This window comes from Gavialis gangeticus, unplaced genomic scaffold (genome assembly GCF_001723915.1).
Source record: "Gavialis gangeticus isolate Ggan-Ray unplaced genomic scaffold, GavGan_comp1, whole genome shotgun sequence".
NCBI classification, from domain to species: domain Eukaryota; kingdom Metazoa; phylum Chordata; order Crocodylia; family Gavialidae; genus Gavialis; species Gavialis gangeticus.
The window spans coordinates 38,140,284-38,163,749 of NW_017729008.1; the positions used below are offsets into that span (position 1 = coordinate 38,140,284).

A 23,466-nucleotide genomic window follows, 5' to 3' on the forward strand; every position below is an offset into this window, starting at 1 on the left:
AACTGAATCTGCTATTCCCCACATTCCCAGTGAAATACACATGAAAAATATTAGCCTTGGGTGCATACAGCCATTCTCTGCACCCAGTCTACATTCACACATGGCTTGCTTTAAGTCATGTGAACATAGACCATGAGTCACATGGACAAATGTTAGCTGCTTCCAGAAGCTGCGTGGGGAAACTGGTAGAAACAAGTCAAGGTGGAGGGAGGGGCACCTAGGACCAGGCTGTGCGGCTAGTGCATAGGCACTGACTCCATGGGTGCTCTACGGCTCAAGCACCCACCAAGAAAAATTAGTGGGTACTCAGGACCCATGAGCCACATTGGGTAAGCTAGGTTGAAGTACTATACGGCCTCTTTTGGGACTGCAAAAACAAAAAAAGCACCCCCAGGCAAAAAACAGGTTGGCACCTATTGGCTAGTGAGTCTGCAGGGAGGGTTTGCGGCAGGGGGAAGGGGTGGTGCGGACTGGTAGGATCCGAGCTGGCTGGCAGGTCTGGGGTGTGGGAGGACTGTTCATCTGAGGTGGGAGAGTCAGGGGGCTAAAATCAACCCAGTCAGGGTTCTGGGGTGAGAGGTGGGAAAAGCAAACCCCCAGGGCTGGGACAAACAGGTGGGCTTGCCCAGCCCTAGGGCTGTCCTCTGAATGTATACAGGCGCTCTCTAGATCAGCTTGATCTGTTCCAGATCTCAAATAGTTCACCTCCGCAGGTGAACTAACTTAAAGCAGATCCACCATTTTGGGGGCAATTTAAAGCCCCCTTAATGCCTGCACAGATGGGCATTTCAATCAACATCACCCTAGTTAGGTCAATCTAAATGTAATGGCTGTACACACCCCTCCTTTGCTATATAAACAGCTATTTTATGTCATAGGAAATGGTGCAGTTTTGACTTACTTTTTCATGATGTTCTTTCTTTCATGTGGCCCAGTCTCCATTTCCCCTTTCTACAATGCAACAAACAAAAAATGACATTAGAAAAGCAGATGCCAAAACTCAAGTTCTGTTTATGTTGTTGTTTTTATCTGAAGCTTGCTGCTTTGATTACACTGAAAGGAAGATTTTCTGTCACTCATTTCTGGCTCAATTAATTTGACTGATAGGGTAATTTCGTACAATGGTAATAAATTCTATGTGGACAGATGTGGAGGCAGTCTGGTGAATTCAACACAAAATCCCAAATTCTCTTCCAAATGTTCCCAATGATGTTCCACATGACCAGGTTCAAGTCACTCACTCTCTCGGCACTGTAGTTTCTCCACCATAAAATGGAAATATGAATCCCAAACCCACTGGTAATTAACATTTGTGAAGTACTTTGGAGATGTGAAGTGCTATATAATTGCTAAGTATAACAATTTATTAAAACTATCTCCTACAAAAGGACTCATGTGACTTTCTTTAGGCGATTCAGATTCTCTGTTTATCCACAGAACTACATTAAAAGCACCAGCAAACATTTTTTTCCACATTGTTACTCCAACATGCCGCAGTGTTGATCTGGAAGGAATAGTCTAGGAATTGTTCAGTTCCTGTGCGTCATTCAGCCCCTAACCTCTATTGAGCCTTTTGATACAGATGCCAAATATGGATTCGTAGTTATGATTTGGGTATCTGTCCACTAGATATGTGCCGATACGCAATTGGTCACATATGGTAGTAACTTCTGCTCATTACTGAGCAAGCTAAAACGTCAACCGTAAGTTTAAAATGGTAGTATTTTGTATCCCTTGACACCATTTTGTTTTAACCATGTAGATCTCTAGCACAACTACTTACAAACTCTTATCTCACAGGGCATTGTGGGCAAGAATGAAGAAAGTCAAAGGCGCTGCAACGCCCATCATATTAAATCAACAACAAAAGATGAACAGGCACATACTCCAACACAAAGAATCAAAACTACTGGAAATGTTACTCAAACACCACTCAAAAAAAAACGTATCCTTCAAAGGGCTACAATTGTTTTTTTGGGAAACGTGCTACCAAAATTCTACTTAGAAACAGCTCTGCTCCTATATTTTATGCATTTCCCATCTCATTCTTTATTATAAAAAAAATTCAGCATGAGAACAAGGGTAACTGTTTTGTCCAACTGTACCTGTTTTTGCTCTCTATTCTTTAATATATGACCTGAGCAGTTTTGCGACCTCAAGATGAATGGCCACAGGAACCGCAATGTTACCAAAGAAGGCAACTTCAGCTTAGGAATAAATACAAGAAGGAACAGATGAAATCTTAAGAAATAGCTATTCTATGAAGGCAGATGTGTTTCATTTCATTAAAATAAGGAAAGAGGAAAAGAAAGAAATGATACTGCAAATATGCAGAGGCAGTATTATTTCCAAGCATGAAGGCCCAAATCCTGTTTCATCTCGAAGACACTTAAGTGTGATCCCTATCGTACTTTTGCTCAAGTCCCTAGAAAACCAATGACACAAAAGAGGAGTGAGTTCTGCTAGACAGGGCGGGCAATTATTTCGGGCAGAGGGCCACTTACTGAGTTTTGGCAAGCCATCAAGGGCTGCATGACAGGCAGCCGGGGCAGATAAATATTACATTTTCTAAATTTTTTTTTAGGGGCACAGTGGGCTAGATAGAATGGCCTGGGGGGCCACATTTTGCCCACCCTGTCCTAGACCGAACATGTAGACATGCTAAAAAAGTTGACACACAAACAGTTTTTCAAGGACTCCAGTAGGGTGGAATAGGATTCAACTTAGAGGTCAACAAGGATTTAGCCAAAATATTCAGAAATATTTCAGACCCAAAAACTAGAATACACAAAACAAACAGAGTCCCTGTCACAGAGTGAAGAGTCTATAAAACAGACAATAGATCATGCGCAAGGATGTCTCAATGTACAGATAATTTAAAAATGGGGACTTTTGGTGTAGTTTCCATTACAGAATCATAACTCATTTCATATGGCCACTGCATTAAGTTTTTAAGAGTAATCTGAATGAGAAAGTGGCAGTTTTGAGAACTGGGATAGGAAAGAAATTGTAGTGTGAAAAATGATACGACTTAGAAAACCTAAATGCTACTAATCTCAAACTTAGCAACTGAAAGATTTTTAACTCTTCACAAGCATTATGACTACATTACAGGCATCAAAGGCAAAGATTTCAGTTATTATGTGCTCAAGTTAGAAGATCATAGAAATGGGATCACTTAGAAAAACCCAAACAAGAGAGGAAACAGAATGAATATACTCAAAATGCCACAGAATACACAAAATAAAACCATTATAAGTCCCCTTGTAATTTCTTTCGAATTTTAAGTAGATAAAATTATTTTAGAAACAGGTATGATTTCTATGTCCGTACTATCCCTTTAAATATGGCAACAATATTTGATTCAGGCAACAGTATTTGATTCAGTGACCTCCTGTAACAGGAAATTCCAGACTACAGTTGGAATACGGCTGACAATGGACTCCCAGAGTTGAATATACCCCGAGTGAAAAAGTATTTCCTTTCCTTTGTTCTAAAGTCATTTATGAGATGATATAAGTCTCTACCACATATTCTCTTGTGCTCTCAATAATTTCCCTTAGGGAACAAGCGGGGAGGAAAATGAAGCTACTCGCTATGAATGCAAAGCTCCATATACACTGCCCAGGCTTGTGCGTGCTGGAGAGGTCACTCCAGCTTCACTGTATCTTTCAAGCAAGGATTATGTTCAGTGAATTGAGGTCTCAACCAGCATAATGTTATTGCCTCACAAGACAGAAAGATGCCTACCGCTACCAGAGACAAAGAAACTGGGTGGACAGAAACAAGCTACCAGCACTGGTACAGGGAGGCAAAGTTCATCCATAGAAGTACCAGGCAGAGGTAGAGGATGCAGTTAAAAGTGAAGAAGCTGGGAAGCTTGGAGAATAAAATGTTACCGTGTAATTAAAGAAGATATCACACAGTGTATATCTAAGGACTTACTTAAATCATGGTTTCATAATTTTGAAGGCAGTTTCCGCAATCACAGCAAAAACTGGCATTTCCCATCATTTCGGGCCGAATCACGCCCCAAAAAGAAAAGCTAACTGGAGTACAAAGAAAGCACAGCAATCCTTGCAGCCACAGAGCACATGGTTTGCGAGAGAGCTACTTCGAAGACAAGCTAGTGACACAGACTCAGTGAAGGCGCCAATCATTAACAAGAAAGGGTTTAAGCAGCCAGATGCAATGCTGCAGCCTGAAGATGAGTGATAGGCCTCTCAGCCGATCAGCAGCAAGGGGTGGGGTTACTGGGGCCCCCTGGTCAATCAGCTGCAAGGGAGGTGGGGGGCTTGCCATGAAAAAAACGCTACACTGGCTCCACATGCTGTGAGCGGCCTGCAAAAATCCCTCTGTCTTGCCATTTAGGTAGGTCCCTATATGTATGCATGGTCAGATCATTCCTACCGTGTTTAACCAAATCCAAGCAAACTTCAAATTTAAAAGGACTCCCTCAATAATTAGATTATAAACATGGAAAATATATCAAATTTGTTATAATTTTCCATGCACAGAATCTAATTATTGAAGGGTCATCCTAAGTAAGCCGTCCCCACTACCACTACAGCAAGGCAAGCAGTGGCAATGGGGCAGGCAGCAGGAAGGCAAGTACCCTGCCACCTGCCCTTTGCCACTTTCCCTCCCCACCTCATCCCCCCTGCTGCCTACTGCCCCACACCACCTATCCCACCTGGCACCTCCGCCCCTGCCACTTGCCTAGCTCCCACCTAGACACACAACAGCAGCTGCAGCAGCAGCAGATACCCCAGCCCCAGAGTTACCGCCACTGTCACCACTGTTGCATGGCTGGGCAGGGGCCAAAGCTACACGTGTCCTGCTCTCCAGGCCAGAGCAGGGCCCTAGCCAGAACAGGAGCTGCAATGGGAAGGTAAGTGGCAACAGTGTGGGCTTGGGGGGTAGAAGGGGAGGGAGCAGAGGCTGCAGGAGACAAGTGGTGGGGGGCAGTAGCTACAGCTCTGACTCCGGACCCTAGGCCAGAGTCAGAGCAGCAGCCCTCCCTACACCCTGTACTCAAATCTAAGATGAGGGGCTCCCCCCCACACACACACATTGAATACTGGGGAAGGGGACTTGACTGCTTTTACTCAAATCCAAGACAATTCAGCAAATGCCTATTTTGGACAGCGAAGTGAAAGAGTAAAGCCTATGTCAAGTGAAGATATCACACAGGCCCAGCCTCAAAATGCAGACGCAACAGAACGCTAGAAAACCCACTGCAGTGTACAAGACTGGCCAGTGCGCTAACACACCATAAAGAGGAGAAAAGGAAACACGTGCACACATTACAACTTCGTCAACCGCGCTGGTGCTCTGGAAATGTCTCTGCAATGAAACATCTCCCGCCACAGCACTCCTACTTACTCTGAAATGCTTTCAGTGTCTGACAAATAGCCAGTAAAAGCTACAAGTGCTTTCCACGTAAAAAGGTGTTTAATTGTATCCGTCACTTTCCAAGCAAAATGCAATCTTCCTCTTTTGTCTGCCATGACCTGTGGTAGCCTTCACATGTGCAAGTGTGTCTGAACTCTCGGTAAGGAATTAGTTTTAAAAAGAGACTTATTATTAGAACCTTTTAGTACAAGATACAGAGAATTGGTAAAATTTGAACTGACAGCACTACATTTCTCCATGGAAACAACACTCAGCTGAAATGTAAGCCTTCCCCTCAAACAGGGGCTGTGGAGTGCCCCAGTGGTAGTGGGAGCTGCCCTAGGCAGATGACTGCATGCAGCCCTGGACGCAGAAGGGGGCCAAGACCTGCTGTAATTTCACTTCCCCCTCAGCACACATCTACACCCTTTCCCACTCAGTAGCATACTGGGAAACAGCCCCTTCCCCTTATTACATGGAAATAACAAAACCTGAGAATCCAATTCTTCCCAAGCAATAAGAAACGCATTTGATTTCCCCACCTGTGACAACCAGCACCACAACTTCTCAATCCCCCAGCCAACACACTCCCTTTCACTCTTGTGGAAGACCACCTGAGGCTACTGAACATCTTACTTCATACGAGTGCTGCAAATCCTAATGTCTGACCTGCCTAAAAAGCTCATCTGTAGGCATGAGGCCACAATGCACATCTTCAGCTATGATGAGTATTTGGCGTCACTGTTAAGATCAAGAAGGATGGTGGTTACTGTCAAATGGCAAGTTAGATCTTCTGACTGGAGTCCACTAAGAACTCATCTCAAACCAATACCACATCAGCCATCACAGTGTAATTATTGCATTAACCCAAATCCAAGATGACTGAATTTAACATGACCCTTCCCCCACACAATTAGATTCTATAGGTGGAAAATGATACATTTGTTGCCATATTCCATGTATCGAATTTAATTAGTGAAAGGTCTTCTTAAATTTGCTCCCCCCACACCCGCTGTGGTAGAGAAAGCAGGGGCAAAAAGGGGCCAGACCTCTGTCCCTTGCTCCCTGCCCCCCCACCCCGTGCCTGTACCTCTCCCTCCCGTGCCTGCCCTCCACCATGAGCCCCCTGCCACTTGCCCCCACGTCTGCCCCCTACTCCTCCCTGCAGCACCCAGACCCTCCAACCTGTTCCCCCTGCAGTCTGCCCCATCCCCACCCTTACCTTCCGCAGCAGCTGCACTTGGCTCCAAGCCACTCAGCAGCAGCAGCCCCGCCTGGCCCCAGGCCAGCCAGGGGGAAGCAGCAGCAGCAGCTCCCACCTGGGCCAGGTTGGGGCTGGAGGGACTGGAGCCAGGGCAGAAGGTTAAGGGGGAAGGTAAAGGCAGCTAGGGAAGGGAAGCCGTGAGTACGGAAGACAGGCACCGGGGGCAAGGGATGTGGGGGGAGGCTACAGGTCCGCCCCCCAATCCCATAGATCCCCCATACTCCCCCTGGCCATATGCCTCCACCCCACCAAACGAGCAATTCCAGCCTGGGGCAGGCAGCAGCTCAGCTCCAGCTTCAGCCCAAAGCCAGAGCTGAGCTGCCAGCTCCCCCAGGCAAGTCCTTAAATCCAAGACAAAGCATTCCCCCCACCCCCCAACATAGTGAAGGTGTGTGTGTGGGGGGGGGGGGGCAGGAAATCATCTTGGATTCAAGTAAATACAATACTTGCTGTTGCCAAGTACCATCCTCAATTAAATGCGACTTCTTCGTAACGTACAGATTGAGCTATACAACCCCCAGACTTTATCAAGATCTTTCGGATGAACTTCTAAACTGCATACAAATACTTTATATAAATACTTATTTTGAAACAGGCAACACATCCTTCATCTCACAAAACTAGCAACTGTTAAGACGGGCACTTGATGATGTCCAAAGTGTGACCAGAAAAGCAGCACTAGCAGTGCTGCACAGATTTATGTGCCCACACTAAGTCTTAAAATGGCATTAAAAATTACAGGAAGGCTTTATCATTATGGCATGGGCATATCCATAAGCAAGCTACAGAAGGAACAACATATTAAGGATCAACAATAACAACAAAAAATCCATCTTCTTTGTAAGGAAGATCTGCATTTTTTTTTCTTCCCAAGCAGAGTGTCACGTGAGCCTCTGGAAGAATTACATAAAAGTGCTTCTACCTAAACAGAATATTTCATAAGATAATGAAATCTAAGCTGTTTAAAAAATAAGACTTACCTGAACAACAGCAAACTGGTTTCCGCCTGAGTGTCTTTCATTATGGCATAGCCAAGTGCCTCTATACTGCAATCTTTGCTATTCAGCTCAGCAAATGCAACACCTGTGGCAGATTTAGCAGTATGGCCCAACTAAATCTCCACAAAGTGGGTGGCAAATTTATTTGCATATGAATCCCCTGGCCTACTTACTCAAGAATAAAGCATGTGCGTCTGTCTTCAGTGGAGGTGTGGGGGTGGGGGATGGACTGATTTCCTCTCCAGGACAGAAGTGTGGAGATACCGTAAGATGGCTGCTGCTTCTTTCCTCCCTACTAGTGGCCCTGGACAGCAAGTCTCCTATAACCAGTTTCTAACACCTTGCCTCTTCCTGTCCCTCCTTTGGGGCTTTCTATTCTCTTGGAGGGCAGGACTTGAGGGTAAGAAGGTGGCAGGTAAACGTCCCTCAGGGTAAGACGCATTCCATATTCAACTGTTGACGACTCTCCCGTTCTCTCACTAAAAATGGATTCTATTAAAAAAAGTACCTCACTCAGGCTGCAAGCAGATGCTGCCTTTGTGCCACCATAAAAATGTTTGTGGCAGCACACAGTGAAAGCAAAAAGACGTCCACACACCTTGTCACATCCCAAACGACTAAATTTGTGGCTGAGACAAAAAGCAGTATTAATTTGTGGCAGACATTTGTTGATTTTGAGGCAGGAGAGTAAAGGCAGCCCGAAGCTACCCACACTCTCCAAGCACTCTGCAGGGGGAATTCCCACAGCACACGGGATCAGGCACCTAAAGCCCAGGAACGTCTCCCCAGGCTTCCCCATTTGCAAAGGCACACCCCGACTGTTGTCCTTAAGTATTGCGCTCCTAGGAACAGGAAGGATTTGACCCTGCAGGACAGCCGACAACACCCGCTTCACCCAAGGAAGTGGATCAACCATGTGGGGACATTCCCAGCACATCTCACCTGCTTCATTTGTCCACGCCTGTTTATAAAGTTCAGAGTCACATCGAAGTGCTGAATCAAAGTACTAATTCTTTGTAAATTCAGAAAACCCCACCTGACTGCCCTGCAAAGCTGAACAAGAAAGGAGCAAAGGCCACTAGCAATCTAGGCAAAGGTGCTTTTAACACATGTTAATGTAGTAGTCCTGGTAGGGAACAAATCTAAATCATTATTTGAATGCATTTCTTATTTGTATTTCTTTTTAATAGATGGAAGGAGATCAAGAATATTAACATACTGATCAAAAACAGCTGTTTGCTAGTTTAAGAGCTTAGTATGTTTCAGGTAAAAGCTAAGGCTCCTCCCACTTTTCTAATAAGGAAAAAATAAGGAAAAAAGAAAGGTAAGAGTGTGAACCAATCCCTAATACAGTTCTCTGTGCTAGCTACTGAAGTGTGCTTGTTCATGCTGTGGTTATTATATCTTCAAAATATTTTATGACCATGTGAGTAGGAGCCTCAATCCTGGATTCACTGACTCATTACGTTCTTCTGCAAAATGGGTTAATACTTTTTATTTACTTCATGGTAGCACGGAGACGTTTAAAAAAACGTAAGGTTGTACAGCCCACTCTGATGCCCTGGATAAGAGTATAAGAGCCTGTATTACTGTCATAATATCAAGAAAAGCATATAGAATTGAATCGGTATGATTTTATTTAGGGTCCCATAAAATAGTTTTAAAATGCTTCCAGGTCACATCTGCCAAAACATAACATTAATCATTTAGCTATTGTTTACTGGATAGTATGCAAGGTCACACGGGAGGATTACTGGCTACATGATAAATGAAAGCAGACTGGTAAAGTGTATGGTTTCTTCACTGAACATCATTCCGCATAAAACTCTTATTAGCAAGCAAGACCAAATCTGCAAAGTACACCTAGATACTGTAGTGAAGAAGTGTTTTGGAAATATCTAAACAAGCTAAATAAGGCAACACTAAGTACTTTCAATAACTCATTCAGCCAACTGTTCAAGAACACTTCTAGATCAGGTTCATGACTACTAAGACACTATCATTGCACCGTTTTATTTCCAGAACTGTGGTCTTCATTGTTCAGAAATACTCCATTTTGTTCAGAAACTAACCAGACTCGATCAGAATGGAAGTCTGCTGTGTTCTGAGAGGCCTTTTTGCAATAAGGTGTCTAAGTTATGACAGAAACGGGTGGAGAAAGAAGACTGAAGCAAGGTGTGCAATATCATAGGAACGCTACTTATACTCATTTGATTGTGAACACTCATCTGGAGTACTTATCACGAACAAGTACTCGTATAGAAGAAAATTCTCATGGAGTTCATTATAAAAACTCTCCAAGTCTTGCAATGTAATGACTAAAACACTCATATGAATGCCAGCACTCCTCCTCAAATTTAATACTGCAAATATTATCTTGACAACTGCTGTAATTAAGACAGCATCAGCACAAAATAACATTTAAATGCATCTCAATTTTTGTTCACAGAAAGCCATGTTTTTGATGCCTTCATCCTTACCCTAGACTCTCCATGCTCCCCATCTATTAGTAAATATAGATTACTTCTAGCGACAAGTAAAGTTGCAGCATGACATACCATGTTCATCCAAAACTTTAAAAGCACAGAGACAGGAAAACTGAAGGGAAATATTTCTGGAAATAGAAGTCTTACAACAGTGTGGATGCTGCACTCCAAGGGCACCAACACTTTCATGTCAATTTCCAACAAATACCCAAAGGTCATAAGTACTTCAATTTTATAAAATATGGTTGACTTCATATCCTTTTATATCAGTCACATAAAGAAGTCAGTATACCCAATTGTCTCACATGCCATTCACAAGTCATTTTCCTTAACAATCTGGTCACTTGCTAAGACTCTGTATTTGAGGACAAGCAAAAGATGTCATAAAGTGCTCAAAGGCTTAGAGGCTGCTTTGTTTTTACATTTTAGTAAGTTTTTTCCCCCCCCTAAAAAATAATGGTTTAAACCTTTGATTACTCAACATCATGTGCACCAGTCACCCAGGAAAGCTACAGACCTGTGCTAACTTAAAAGTTGACAACTATCACCAATCTCCTTGTACACTGAACAAAAAAGCTATGGCATTCCTCAATAGGATCTCTTTGAGGAGATATTTTGGCTCAAAAGAACAAGTGAGGAAGAGGATCTGGTCCTGAAACTGTTCTATATGTGCTCTAAAGACAAAAGGATTACAAAATCCTTTTCAAATTAAATTTTAACAAGAATGCTAAGCAACTAAAGTTATGTTAAAATATCCACAAATTGAAAGTAGATAAGGAATCCTATGGAAATTTTCACCGTGTCAAATTTAGAGGGCTCTGCAGGTATGCATACTAACTTCGTCACCCTCATCAGTGCTGAATAGAGGGAAAAAATGACTTCCCTCGATCTGCTGGCAACACACCTACTAATGCAACCCAGTATGCCATTACCTTTCTTGGCACCAAGGGCACATTGCTGGCTCATATTCAGCTTATTGGCCACCGTCACCCCCAGGTCCTTTTCTGCAGAGTTGCTGCCCAGCCAGTCACCCCCAGCCTGCGCCAATGCATGGGATTGTTCTGTCCAAAGTGCAGAACTTTGCACTCATCCTTGTTGAAACTCATGATATTTCTTTTGGTCTGATCCTCCAATTTGTCTAAGTCTCTCTGAATCCTAGCTCTTCCTTCCTGCGTATCTACTACTCCCCCCAGCTTGGTGTCATCTGCAAACTAGCTGAGGGTGCGCTCTATGCCGTCTTCCAGGTCGTTGATGAAGATCTGAACAAAACCAGCTCCAAGACCAACCCCTGGGGCACTCCACTTGATACTGGCTGCCTGCTAGACAGTGAGCCATTGATTACTACCCTCTGAGCCTGATGATCCAGCCAGTTCCTTATCCACCTTATACTCCACTCATCTAGCCAATACTTCTTCAGCTTGTCTGCGAGAAGATTGTCAGAGATCATATCAAAAGCCTTGCTAAAAATCAAGGTACACCACATCCACTGGTCTCCCCCCACATCCACAGAGCCAGTCATCTCATCAAAGAAGGCAATCAGGTTGGTCAGGCATGACTTGACTTTGGTAAAGAGATTCCTTGAGGATCTGCCCCATGATTTTTCCAGGGACTGAGGTGAGGCTGACTGGTCTGTAGTTCCCTGCATCCTCTTTTTTCTCTTTCTTAAATATGGGCACTATATTTGCCTTTTTCCAAACTTCCCAGACCTCCTGATCGCCATGAGTTTTCAAAGATGATGGCCAATGGCTCTGCAATCACAGCAGCCAACTCCCTCAGCACCCTTGGGTGAATCCCTGGATCCAGCACCAGTCATCTTATCCTAATCACCTTCTTCTCCTCCAAGTGCTTGGAAATGGATTCATTGAGGATCTGCTCCATGATTTTTCCAGGGACTGAGATGAGGCTGACTGGTCTATAGTTCCCTGGATCCTCCTTCTTCCCTTTCTTAAATACAGGCACTATGTCTGCCCTTTTCCAATCATCTGGGACCTCTCCTGATCGTCATAAGCTTTCGAAGACGATGGCCAGTGGCTCTGCAATCACATCAGCCAACTCCCTTGGCACCCTCAGATGCATCCCATACGGGCCCATGGACTTGTATATGTCCAGCTTTTCTAAATAGTCCCTAACCTATTCCTTTGGCTGCTGTTGGCTGCTCACTTTATCCCCAAACTGTGCTGCCAAGTGCAGTAGTCTGGGAGCTGACCTTGCCTGTGAAGACCACGGTGGAAAAGGCATTGATACTTCAGCCTTTTCTGCGTCCCATCACTAGGTTATATCCCCCATTCAGTAAGGGACTTGCACTTTCCCTGAACCAAAAGTGTCTAGAATACTATAATATACAGTCGACTACTTCTCACTATAAGGAAAATTTCCCCAGCCCATTATTCTGCTTTAAGTATTACACCTAGTTATGCTCCTCTTTCCAAACTCAAGGGTATAAGCAAGCCAGTAAGTTCTTGCCTTAGGTTCCGTTTCCACCCACCCCCACTCAAAGAAGTTCAATTCATAATTGTTTAATATGGGATTTCTTGCAACTTATCCTGATGTGTCTGATGCTGACCACTGTTCAACAGTATATTGGAATACACGACCAATTAGTATGAGCAGTGTGGCAACTTCTCTGTACCACACTAAGTCTCTCCCTTTAGTGTTTACATTCTTTGGCTGTGATTTTTCAAACATCTAAACTGCCTGATGCTTTGTAGACTTTGGGAATTTTTACACGTTCTGGGATGCAGCACCTTAAATTAATGAGCCACGCTAACTAAAAGCACCCATATGTCATGTGTATCAACGTCCCCGTGTTGAAAAATGGCGGTGGGATGCTTTGAACTGAAGCTCTTTAAACATGTTTTAGGTCAAAGCATCCCATCACCATTTTTTCAGCGTGGAGACGCTGATACACATGACGTGGAAGGATGCCGGAGAGCATCAACTTCTGCGCTACAGCGGACTCAACTGAGTGCAGCAGATGCGATTAATCGAGTCTGCTCTGATGTGCTGGATTTCCAGCCTGTCAGTACAGGCTCCTTGCATGTCTGTAGGAGCCCTTTGAGACTATGAACAAAATCAGCTAGGTCCTCTTGAAAAGCCTACCATTCAAAGCTATGTAAAATGTATCCATGTTCTCTGCTGTTTCCAGTCAAGTTAAACCCACATAAGATTGTAACCCTTCCAGCCCTGTGCCCTATTTATTTTTTGTTGCTTTTCTATGTGCTTCTGCCACTAGTTGATCTCTCTCTTGTAATGCAATACGAGAACTCTGAGATCAGAGATCATCTTCTACCACTTAAGACCTTCAAAGCAAAAGAAAAATTTACCTGGCAAAGATCCTTCCAAATGTGTCTAAACAGGGTAGAATGAAAAATTCACTTCAATATCTGGTTTCCTTTTGAACATCCATAAATTTACTTACACCAGTTCAGCTAGACTCCACAGGAAAATGAAGGTTTACTATTTACCCTAAAATAGTATAAGGAGGAAATTATCTCAAAATTTTAGATGTCAGTCATAGAAGTCAACTCTCGCATATGCACAGAAAATTCAGCAAGAATTAAGCAAAATTTATTAAGCAACAAGCACTTTCCATTCTGTCAAACATTTTGCTGTAATATGCACTATTACAAACACTTTCCAACATAGCAAAGATGTGAAGTAGTAATAAAAGGGAAAAAAAGAACAAAAAACCCATCTTGAGCCATAACCCCTCTGCTGACAGAATGGGGATAGAGAAAAAAAAAAAGTAGAAAACCCTGCAGACAAAAAAAAAAATTCTGCATCTATACAGGCAACTGAACTCAATACTCTTGTACGTGGAACAAAATAAGCAAGTGCAATAATTTCTAGGTACCTATCTAACTCGCAGAGAGAAAGCAATTTTTGCCATTTGGTCGCAGCCCAAAGAGCCGATTCATCGTTGTTTCACAGCAGCCCCACCCCTTGGCACTGAATGGCAGAGACCCCCAAGCGGCAGAAGGATGAAGGGGCAGCTGCCTTCTTGACTTCCGGCTGCCCTTTGGGTGGCCCTGCCCCTCGGCGTTGATTGGTGGAGAAGCACAAGAGGGAAGTCACCATCTTGGCTGTTGCCTTTCATGCCACCCCATTAGCTGGCACCTTCCCCTCCCGGCAGGCTGCAGGGCCTGGCCATGGCAGCAGCAAGGACCACTGGCTCCCTCCCACTGGGGAGCCAGCATTTTAAGTTTTTTGGGTTTTTTGCTGATTTCCTGAGAAATTGCAGCCAATGCCATTTTTGCAGCAACTGCAGAGATTGCCGAAAAATCGCAAAACCACATTTAAGTAGGTTCCTAATGATTACTAGTTCACATAGGAACACTCTTCTTTGCACTGATAAAGGATTTCAATTTATTTTAGTTGTTTTTTCCTTCTGTGTGTGTATACCACCAAACACAACTGGGTCCAGGTCCAGAACTAGGGTTCCTAAGCATTACTGTCCTAAAAAGTCATAATTACAACAATGTGCTAATCTACTTACTATCTAAATCTGTTGGTGCCACCACATTAGGTCCTCAATAGCACTGTGTTGAAAACCATGGACCAAGCCCACACAGTCTCTCTCTCTACACTTCCAAGCAATGAATTTCAATTGTGAGGTCAATTATGAGGAAGATACTGAGACAGTTTACACAGGTCCCCAAATCTAGTCCAAACTTCAGAAATACAGAATCGCAGAAACTGAGAGGAATTCAGAAGAGACCTAAATCCCCTCTCTACCATAGCAGGCTTAAGGTAAGCCCTAAACAATATTTATCTAGCTTGTTCTTAAAAATACCCTTGTAGGGGATTTCACAACCTTCCTAGATGACCTGTTCCAGTGCTGAATTGTCCTTATAGTTAAGAAATTCTTCCTAATACCTAACTGTAACAGGGAGCCAGAGGCTCCTGTTACTAAAAAGAGGGAAAAGGTTGTAGCCGTGTTGGTCTAAGGACAGAGGCAGACAAGGTTCTTTGGGTAAATCTGATATCTTTTATTAGACCAACTCAAATACTTGGAAAAATTCTTCTTAGGAAGCTTTTGGGTATAAATACCCTTCGTCAGGCTGAGGATGCATCTGCAGTTGCTGTGTGCTCTTCCTAGATGGAATGAATAGTGAAGAAGCCAGAGGTTGGCATGCACGCAAGAAAGGCAGTCAGTGAAGATGTAAACTGAGGAATCAGTGGGTGAAAGACAGGTTGGAAGTTGGGGGGTGGGGCAGGGGGAAGGGGAATGAATATAGCTGGTAAATAGTGGAGAGGTATCTGGGGAGTCAGAGGTTAGGCAGATTATAAATGTGCCATAAATCCAATGTCTATACTTAAGTCCATCATTTTTTGTATCCAGGAGGTTAATAAAATGAAGTCTGTAGATTTGTCTGTGAAAGGTGTTTTGCAAATTCCCTTTGAGGATTAGAACTGAGAGACTGGAGAGAGACTGGTTTTCTTGTGAGAAATGTGCCCCCACCAGTAATTAGGTATTCCTGTCTTTGATAGATTTCCAGTGTGTGTTCATTCTGGTATGCAGTTATTTGGTTTCTCCTACATATTTTCCATCAGGGTATTTGGTGCACTGGATGACATATACAACATTTCTGGACATGCAGCTGTAAGATCCAGCAATGTTGATGGTTCTGTGGTGGGGTCTAGCTATTGTGAGGGTGGCAGAGGTATGTTGGCAGATTTTACATTTCTTGTCACAGCATGGTCTGGATCCATTTGGTGCGTTTGGGGCCAGCAGGCTAATTGCGTAGCTGTCTACCTATGTAGGCAGAAAGGCATCCGAGGCAAGGTGGCAGACCTAAGCTGTGCCCAGGAAAAGCTAAAACTAAAAAGGGGCACATCTGTGCAGGTCAGCCAGCTGACTCAGACAGGACAGCACCCTGGGGTAGACAAGCCTTGAGGTAGAGAAGAGGGACTGGCACCTTGTAGGGAGTCGAGCTCTCCAGAGAGAGCAGCTGCAAGAGAACCCCCTGCAGGCGCCAAAGTATTCTGAAAGCAGAGCGGCAAGAGCTCAGGGGTCCAGGACAGTGGATGTTTGGCTAGGTGGCCCAACTAGAAAAAAGGGGCCACAGCCATGAAAGCCACAGCCCCGACAAAGTCTTTGAGGCCCATGGGACCTAATGTTGCATTGGGGGCAAAATGCCCTGCTGAAGTGATAACTGGTAGCATTTACAAGGCATGGGCAAGGCTGTAGGCATGGTCAGAAGCCACGAACACAGCCCTTCAAGCACCCAGTGTCCTAAGGCACCAGCAGGGCTAGAAGCGCCACAATGGATCAGACAAAAGTAGCTGGGCAGTAGACTAGACTCCCTCTGGGCCTTGGGCAGCCTCCCAACCTTTTTTATTTAACAACATCAAGGCACGGCACATGAGCAGTGGGGAAGGGCACCCCAAGGGACTGGAGGAGGCAGGGGTTGTGCATCCACCAGACAGCGCTACGGCACGAACAGATGCAGGTCCTGTCATGCTAACTTAAATATTTTTGTTATAAATTAAACTGTTTCTTGCCCTGCTCCCAGGGGACAGAGAAATCCATTGATTACTTTCTTCTTTGTAACAACCCTTTACATCCTGGAAGACTTGCATCCTTCTTCAGTCTTCTCTTTTCTACAGCAAAACCCAGGGCCCAATTCACAATGTTTCTTTAGGCACCTAAACGGGACTTGAACAGCTCCAGCAGCTACAAAACTCACCAGGCACCTCCATTTTTGTACGGCAGAGCTCCAGACATCTGCATTATAGCTTCAGAGAGCGTTCAGGAGCAACTGAGATAGAGCATTTAGATTATCCCAGCACCTCACTCCCACTCCAGCTCCGCTGAGACAAAGCGTTTACAGACATGTTCCAGGAGGTGGGGGTGCTTTCATTAGCGCAGCTCCAAGAACCACACTATTTAAAGCACCCAGAGCATCACATGTAGAAATGTGTCCATGCTGAAAAATGGCAGCAGAGCCATTTGAACTAAAGCTCATTGAACAAGCTTTAGTTTAAAGCATCCTGCTGCCATTTTTCAGTGTGAGAATGCTGATAAACATGGCACTGGAGTCTGCTGGAGCAAGGTAATTATCATGCTCCAGCAAACTCGATTAAATCAACTCTGGTCCGACACGCTGGAATGACAGCACATTAGAGCAGCTTCCCTGCACGTGTATAGGAAACCAAAAGTACTGCAAGGATGAACCCCACCTAGTCCCAGAAAAAGGCAAAAAACCCCAAAAACCCCAACGTACCCCACTAACTCACACTGACAACATTTCAAAACCACTGGCAGAGGCAGCACTGATGCGCACCTTTGGCCCAACAACCTAGGGCAGTGGCTTTTAAATGGTGTTCTGTGGAAGTCTGGGGTCAGCAGGGATTCTGCAGTGCGACTGGGGGCAGTGGCGGAGCAGGCCGGGAGGTTGTGCACTGCCATGGCCAGGCCAGTTCCCTGGTTCTACATAAGTCTTTATGAGAGGCGTGGTCCCCCTGCAGAAGTGATATGAAAGGGCTCCATGACTTTAAGAATTTGGAAACCACTGGCCTAGGGAACATAAAACGGTGATGAAAACAAAACCCAGGACTGCCTGCTCTGACAAAAATCTTATAACCACTAAACTAAAAATCACTCTTGCTTGTTTCCAGCATCATTTATACATTATACATTAGCCCGGATACCAGGAATCTACATCCCGCAGGCCACATCCGGACTCTGCGTAGACTGGGTGAACCCCCAGCAACAGAGGGAATTGGCAGCTAGTACCAGCCGTAGCAGCAGAGGAGATGACCCCAGGGTCTTACTGCCTACCCTGTTCAGTTTATTCTCTCTGCTTCATCCCTGCATTAGTGGTCAAGCATTGGAACAGGTTACCTAGAGAAACGGTGGGATCTCCTATGGAAGTTTTCAAAAGCAGGTTTGACTGACACTTGGCTGGGATGGTTTAGCCAATACTGCCGTGAGCAGGGGACTGGACTTAAAGTCCCTTCAAGCCCTACTTTCCTATGAGCCTACGATCCCCAAGGCCCTAACACCTGCCTTTTTCTATCTATTCCCTTCACAGCATCTTGGGATTGCTGAGGAATCAGGGGCTGGGTCACAAGCAGTGGCCTATGGTGGCAAAAGTTTGCCAACCCTTGCATTAGACAGTCAGTCACTTGTCAAAAAAAACGGAAGCAAGCCTGGCAATAGGAACTGGAACCCCAGACTAGTGGGGAGTGCCATAACCACTAGGCAACAAAACCATGTTCCTTCTTGTTCACTTTCTTTCTGGCCTCATGACTTGTATCTTTGGCCGATGTATGGCCCATGTTTCAACTCTGACAAAGAACAGTTGAAATCGTAACATATTCAGACTCTAAAAGTTGCGCGAAGAAGCCACCAAACTTGAGAGACCTAAAATTCCTAACTCTACATGTTGTGTTGTTTTTATTTAGCTACATTTAATAATGCAATCCAGCCTCCAAAATGAGGACTTTATCACTTCAAATCCCACCTTCTCAAATGGGTGACAACCCTAGAGGCAATGAATTTGCAGGGATTATTATGCATATGAAGTGTGTAATCAGGTGGGAGATCAGAATTCTGCTGTAAATGATTCAGAAAGTCAGGAATTTTGGCAACCCATCCTTCACACCAGTTACTAACTCAAACAGCCATTGGAGACAATACAGGGGACTCAACTTTATAGGCCTGTTCCATGAGCGCTTGCAGTTTAAGATCATGGAAGTCCTGATGCCTTAGGATAACAAATGATCACAAACCTACTTATGGAGAACTTATTTCTGTTAGATTGCAAGTAAGAAAAAAAAATGTGTTTTTTTAACATGAGATTCAGTCTGCAGTATGTAAATCTTAATGCTGCCTTTTTATTAGCATTTCCTCTTTATATGGTTTGGATCATTTTCAAAGATTCAGATGCATAACCACAAAATTGTTAAAGGCTTAAAATAACAACAAGCAAATACACGTAAAGAGGTGCATCTTTGGAGGCAATTGTAATAACATTAATTTTGACTGGGCACCTGCCTCTATTAAATGCCTCAAACCTTATTACAGTGAGATTTGGCAACATTACATCTTGCAGTGCATCAAAGATTGCATGGATATAATATAGGTTGTAAGCTAGGAACCAAAACTAAACAGTTAACAATATGCCCAAGCATTTCTTGATACAGCAATGATAAGACTACTGAGATACCTTAAAATAAATTATATGGTTTCCTTAGATCTTGACCTTGATTTCCAAGGCAAATGAGCCCATCATTGAAAAGTACCATTCTTTATGTCCCCCCGTTTTCCATATGAAGACTACAGATTTAGATGAACATTAACACATTACAAGTATCCCACAATTAACTGGTTAATTGCACAGTTACCTGGAGACACATGCACACCCAGTCCCAAGGGTTTCAAGTGAGGGATCCCCAGCCCCTGGGGTGCCCCTCAACTGAGAGGGTTCCACCCACAGGAGCTTACTTCTTGCCAGTGCAGGGGAATCCCAGGATCAGGCTTCCCCTGCACTGGCAATAAGGCACACTGGGATCTAACATGTGATCCCACAATCATGTTTTCTGCCATGCAGGTGTGGCAGGACATGAGAAGCAAGTGCATGGATTGCACATTAGATCCCATCACACTTACCTGCACGTTGTGGAGCGGACAGGAAAGCCAAATCCAAAACTCATCCTCCTAAAAAGACTAGAACTCATCTAAGTATTATTACAATCTGCTACCTTCCTTCCCTTGCCCCACAGCAATGCTAAAGTAAAACCCGAGCAAACACCTCCAGAATCTAATTATTTATTCATCTGTAAATTTCAAATCAATCATTTTACCAGAACAGTGCAGCACAAGTCTGAACGAGTTATGATAAAATAATTCAAAGGGAATTTTAAGTTTGTAAAATTATCTTCATACAACCACAGAAAGCTGCTTTTATTATATGAAATAATGCAACTCTCCTCTTCAGATGAGAAGTTTGGTGAATTATGCTTTGGTAATTTATTCTACCACGAGTGAAACATTAAAATTACTGCAAGTAGTAATTTTCTGCTACACTGGAAGTGTCAAACATCCAGTCCGCAGGCTAGATCTGACTCATGAAGCCACATGATGTGGTTCATGGGTCTTGGACTCACCCTGCACACTGCATGTGGACCCTCCATGGAGCCCAGACAGTTGATCTGGAGTTCATGCTGCCTGCAGTACCTGCGCTGGACTGACTCTGCATGCTGGCCCCAGGACTGGTCTAGATCTAACTGGAGTGAGGCGCCACGTGCAATGTGCTCCCCAAGCCAAACCCTTGGGCCATGTGCAGTCCCCATGACACTGGATTTAGCATGCACAACGCCTTCAGGGTAAGCCCTGAAGTAGGGCTCATGCATACTGCCTACAACACAGGGGATGCACTGCACCCAGCACCCTGCCAGACTGGCTTTGTGCGCTGGACCCGGCTCAGCCCAATCTAGTCCACTGTCCGGCTCAGAGACCCACATCCTGCCCACAAGGCCGAATGAGTTTGATACCCCTGTGCCAGACAGAATATAAAGTAACTTTTTATTAAAACTGTGACAATATATTCATCGTGACTTCTGTTTCCTCATTAGTTTCAGTTTCTTATTCTTATATATATATCTTATGTGTAATACATTAACTTTGCATCTTGAGTAAGTTTTGACTTGTCTCTTGGGATTATACGAATCTTAAAACATACTCAGGTTTTCCGACAGAAATCAAAAGCACAGCGAATTATTAATATATCTAAGGAAGTCTCATTATAAATATAGCATATAAGATGGTGGTTAAGAAGACTGCAATTGGTATGTAGTATACTTGTATAAATATGCAAATAAATATAAATATGTATAAATAAAAAAAGCAACCTCAGGAGGTCGTCTAGCCCAACGCCCTGCTCAAAGCAGAACCATCCCCCCAACTAGATGATCCCAGCCAAGGCTTTGTCTAGCTGGACCTTAAAAACCTCCAAGGATGGAGATTTCAGCACATCTCTGGATAACCTGCTCCAGTGCTTCACCACCCTCCTAGTGAGAAAGTTTTTCCTAATGTTCAACCTCAACTTCCCTTGCGGCAACTTGAGCCCATCGCTCCTTGTCCTGTCATCTACCACCACTGAGAACAGTCCAGCTCCATCCTCTTTTGAACCCCCCTGCAGGGAGTTGAAGGAAGCCGTCAAATCCACCCGCAGTCTTTTCTTCTCTAAATTAAACCCAGTTCCCTCAGCCTCTCCTCGGAAGTCATGTGCCCCAGCCCCTGAACCATTTTCGTTCCCCTTCACTGGACTCTGACTGGTCCACATCCTTTCTATAGTGGGGGTCTCAGAACTGCACACAGGACTCCAGATGTGGCCTCACCAGTGCAGAAGAGAGAGGAATAATCACTCCCCTGGACCTACTGGCAACGCTCCTATTAATGCAGGCAATGCTACATCAAACATTACTGACAGCAGCAGGAAATTTAAAAAGTTAAAAAAGTGAACCTGGCCAGGACAGAAAGGTAGGCTACTGCCTTTAGCACAGTACTGGTTGCTGTAGACAAGCTAGTAATTGTAACCTTTAGAACAATATTTTATTTGACATAGTAATGTATGGGGTTGACCCTGTGTCCCACATATGTGCAATAGTGCATATATAAAGCAGAAAGTAACAAGTGATGAGCAGGATTAAGTATAAACCCCACATTAAGAAAGCATTGCCTAACAGATAGCAGGGCACTGGAAGCTGGGAGCCTCAAATTCGGTTTCTATTGCTATTACCAGTTTCCTGTGGGATCTTAGAGGAATCCCTTCCTCTGTCAGTGCCAGTTTCCTGATCCATATCCTTCTTTGTACGTCACCTTGAAGTGTCTTGATGGAAAATTTTTGTATGAAAGCTTGCTGCTCATGCACTACTGACGGCAATAGGAGCTTTACCATTAACTGCAATGGTCGCAGTCTCGAGCCCTAAGTTATTTCAATTATTGAGAGTTCTGCTGCCTGGCTATCTACCTACTTCTGCATACTAGCAGGAGTGGGCCTAACAGGGAAGCCCATACCTAATCACCCCATAGATGACAGAAGGATGACACTAAGCTGCATTTCCCTTTTGAAATCTCCTTCCACACTGAAGACTTTCCTCGCTGCTGAAACAGACAAAAAAAACCAAACAAAAGGAGTAGGGGAGTCCCTTGAGTTAGCTATTGGCATAGCATCTGACAAAGCAGGCTGGAGCTCATACCTCTCTCAACCACTTAGTCTACAAGGTGGCACCCTGCACTGACTTCTGCCTATTTTGAGATGAACATGACTAACCACTGCAAAATGAACCAAGATAAGTCCTGGCCAAAGTATATGGCTCCCCTCAGTTAATTTACCTTGCAGTAAAACTAAACAGCACCTATACATGTGTTGGATGTCTGCTCCAACACATGCTAATTAGCACCCGTTGCAGAGGACCAGGCTAATCAAGTCTGCAGGAACATGCTAATTAACACACTCCAGCAGCCTCTGCATCATGTGTATTCAGCATCCCATGCTTCAAAATGGTGGCAGTGGCACTTTAACTAAAGCTCATTCTACTACTTCTCAAACAAAGGTATTTCTATGAGCTTTAGTTAAAGTGGCCCTGCCATTTTGAAGCGCTGGATGCTGAATACGTGCAACACCATGGGCTCTTTAATTAGACAAGCCCTCAGCGATGCTCTAATTAAAGCACCTCTCGTCCCTTCCCCAGAGCACATATATAAATGCCCGCAGTACCTGGCCTTTACCGTATCCTATCCTGGAATAGCTCCTGCTAGAGATAGAGTGCGTAATACACACACACAAAACAAAAACGGAAATGCACCCCTCTTCCAGCAGTACAGATGTGTCTTCATAAAGCCAGTGCAAGGAGCCTGAGGTTTAAATCTGGCCAGTATATAGTACCTGGCCCCACAAAAGCTTGCATTTGTTCACAACCTGCTGTGTATTGCACAAGGAATTGCAGGACAAAGGCCAAAACTACCTAACAGCAAAATCTTCTGATTTTGCTCATATGACATTTTATAAGGAGCAAGTTCAGTGCACTATACATTTCTTTCCTAGGAAGGCTTCTTTGAAAGGTAATAGGCAATTCTTAGCATGAAAGAGTATATAAATAATGGATGACAAGCAAAATTCAGAAACACGAGCAGCAATCTAAGACTGTTCGTTTAGTTCAAGTATGAAAAGCAAAATAAAGAATCTCATTTCCTATAGCAGTTAATAAACTGTACTGCAGATTTGAAATATGGGCTCGGCAGATTTTTTGCCTTTATTTTCTAGAAATCCCAAGGGTATTTTCAGTAAATTGCTGTAAAATGTCAATGTTGGTT

The 23,466-nt window shown here is 44.0% G+C and overlaps 1 long non-coding RNA gene across 1 annotated transcript in view; it reads right to left on the bottom strand.

Moving 5' to 3' along the window:
* The window catches only part of LOC109292243, a 157,213-nt gene that overhangs the window by 86,142 nt on the left and 47,605 nt on the right, over window positions 1-23,466 (bottom strand). The window contains exon 3 of the long non-coding RNA XR_002096084.1: window positions 902-951. This is a non-coding gene — a long non-coding RNA (uncharacterized LOC109292243). The remainder of the gene's footprint in view (window positions 1-901; window positions 952-23,466) is intronic.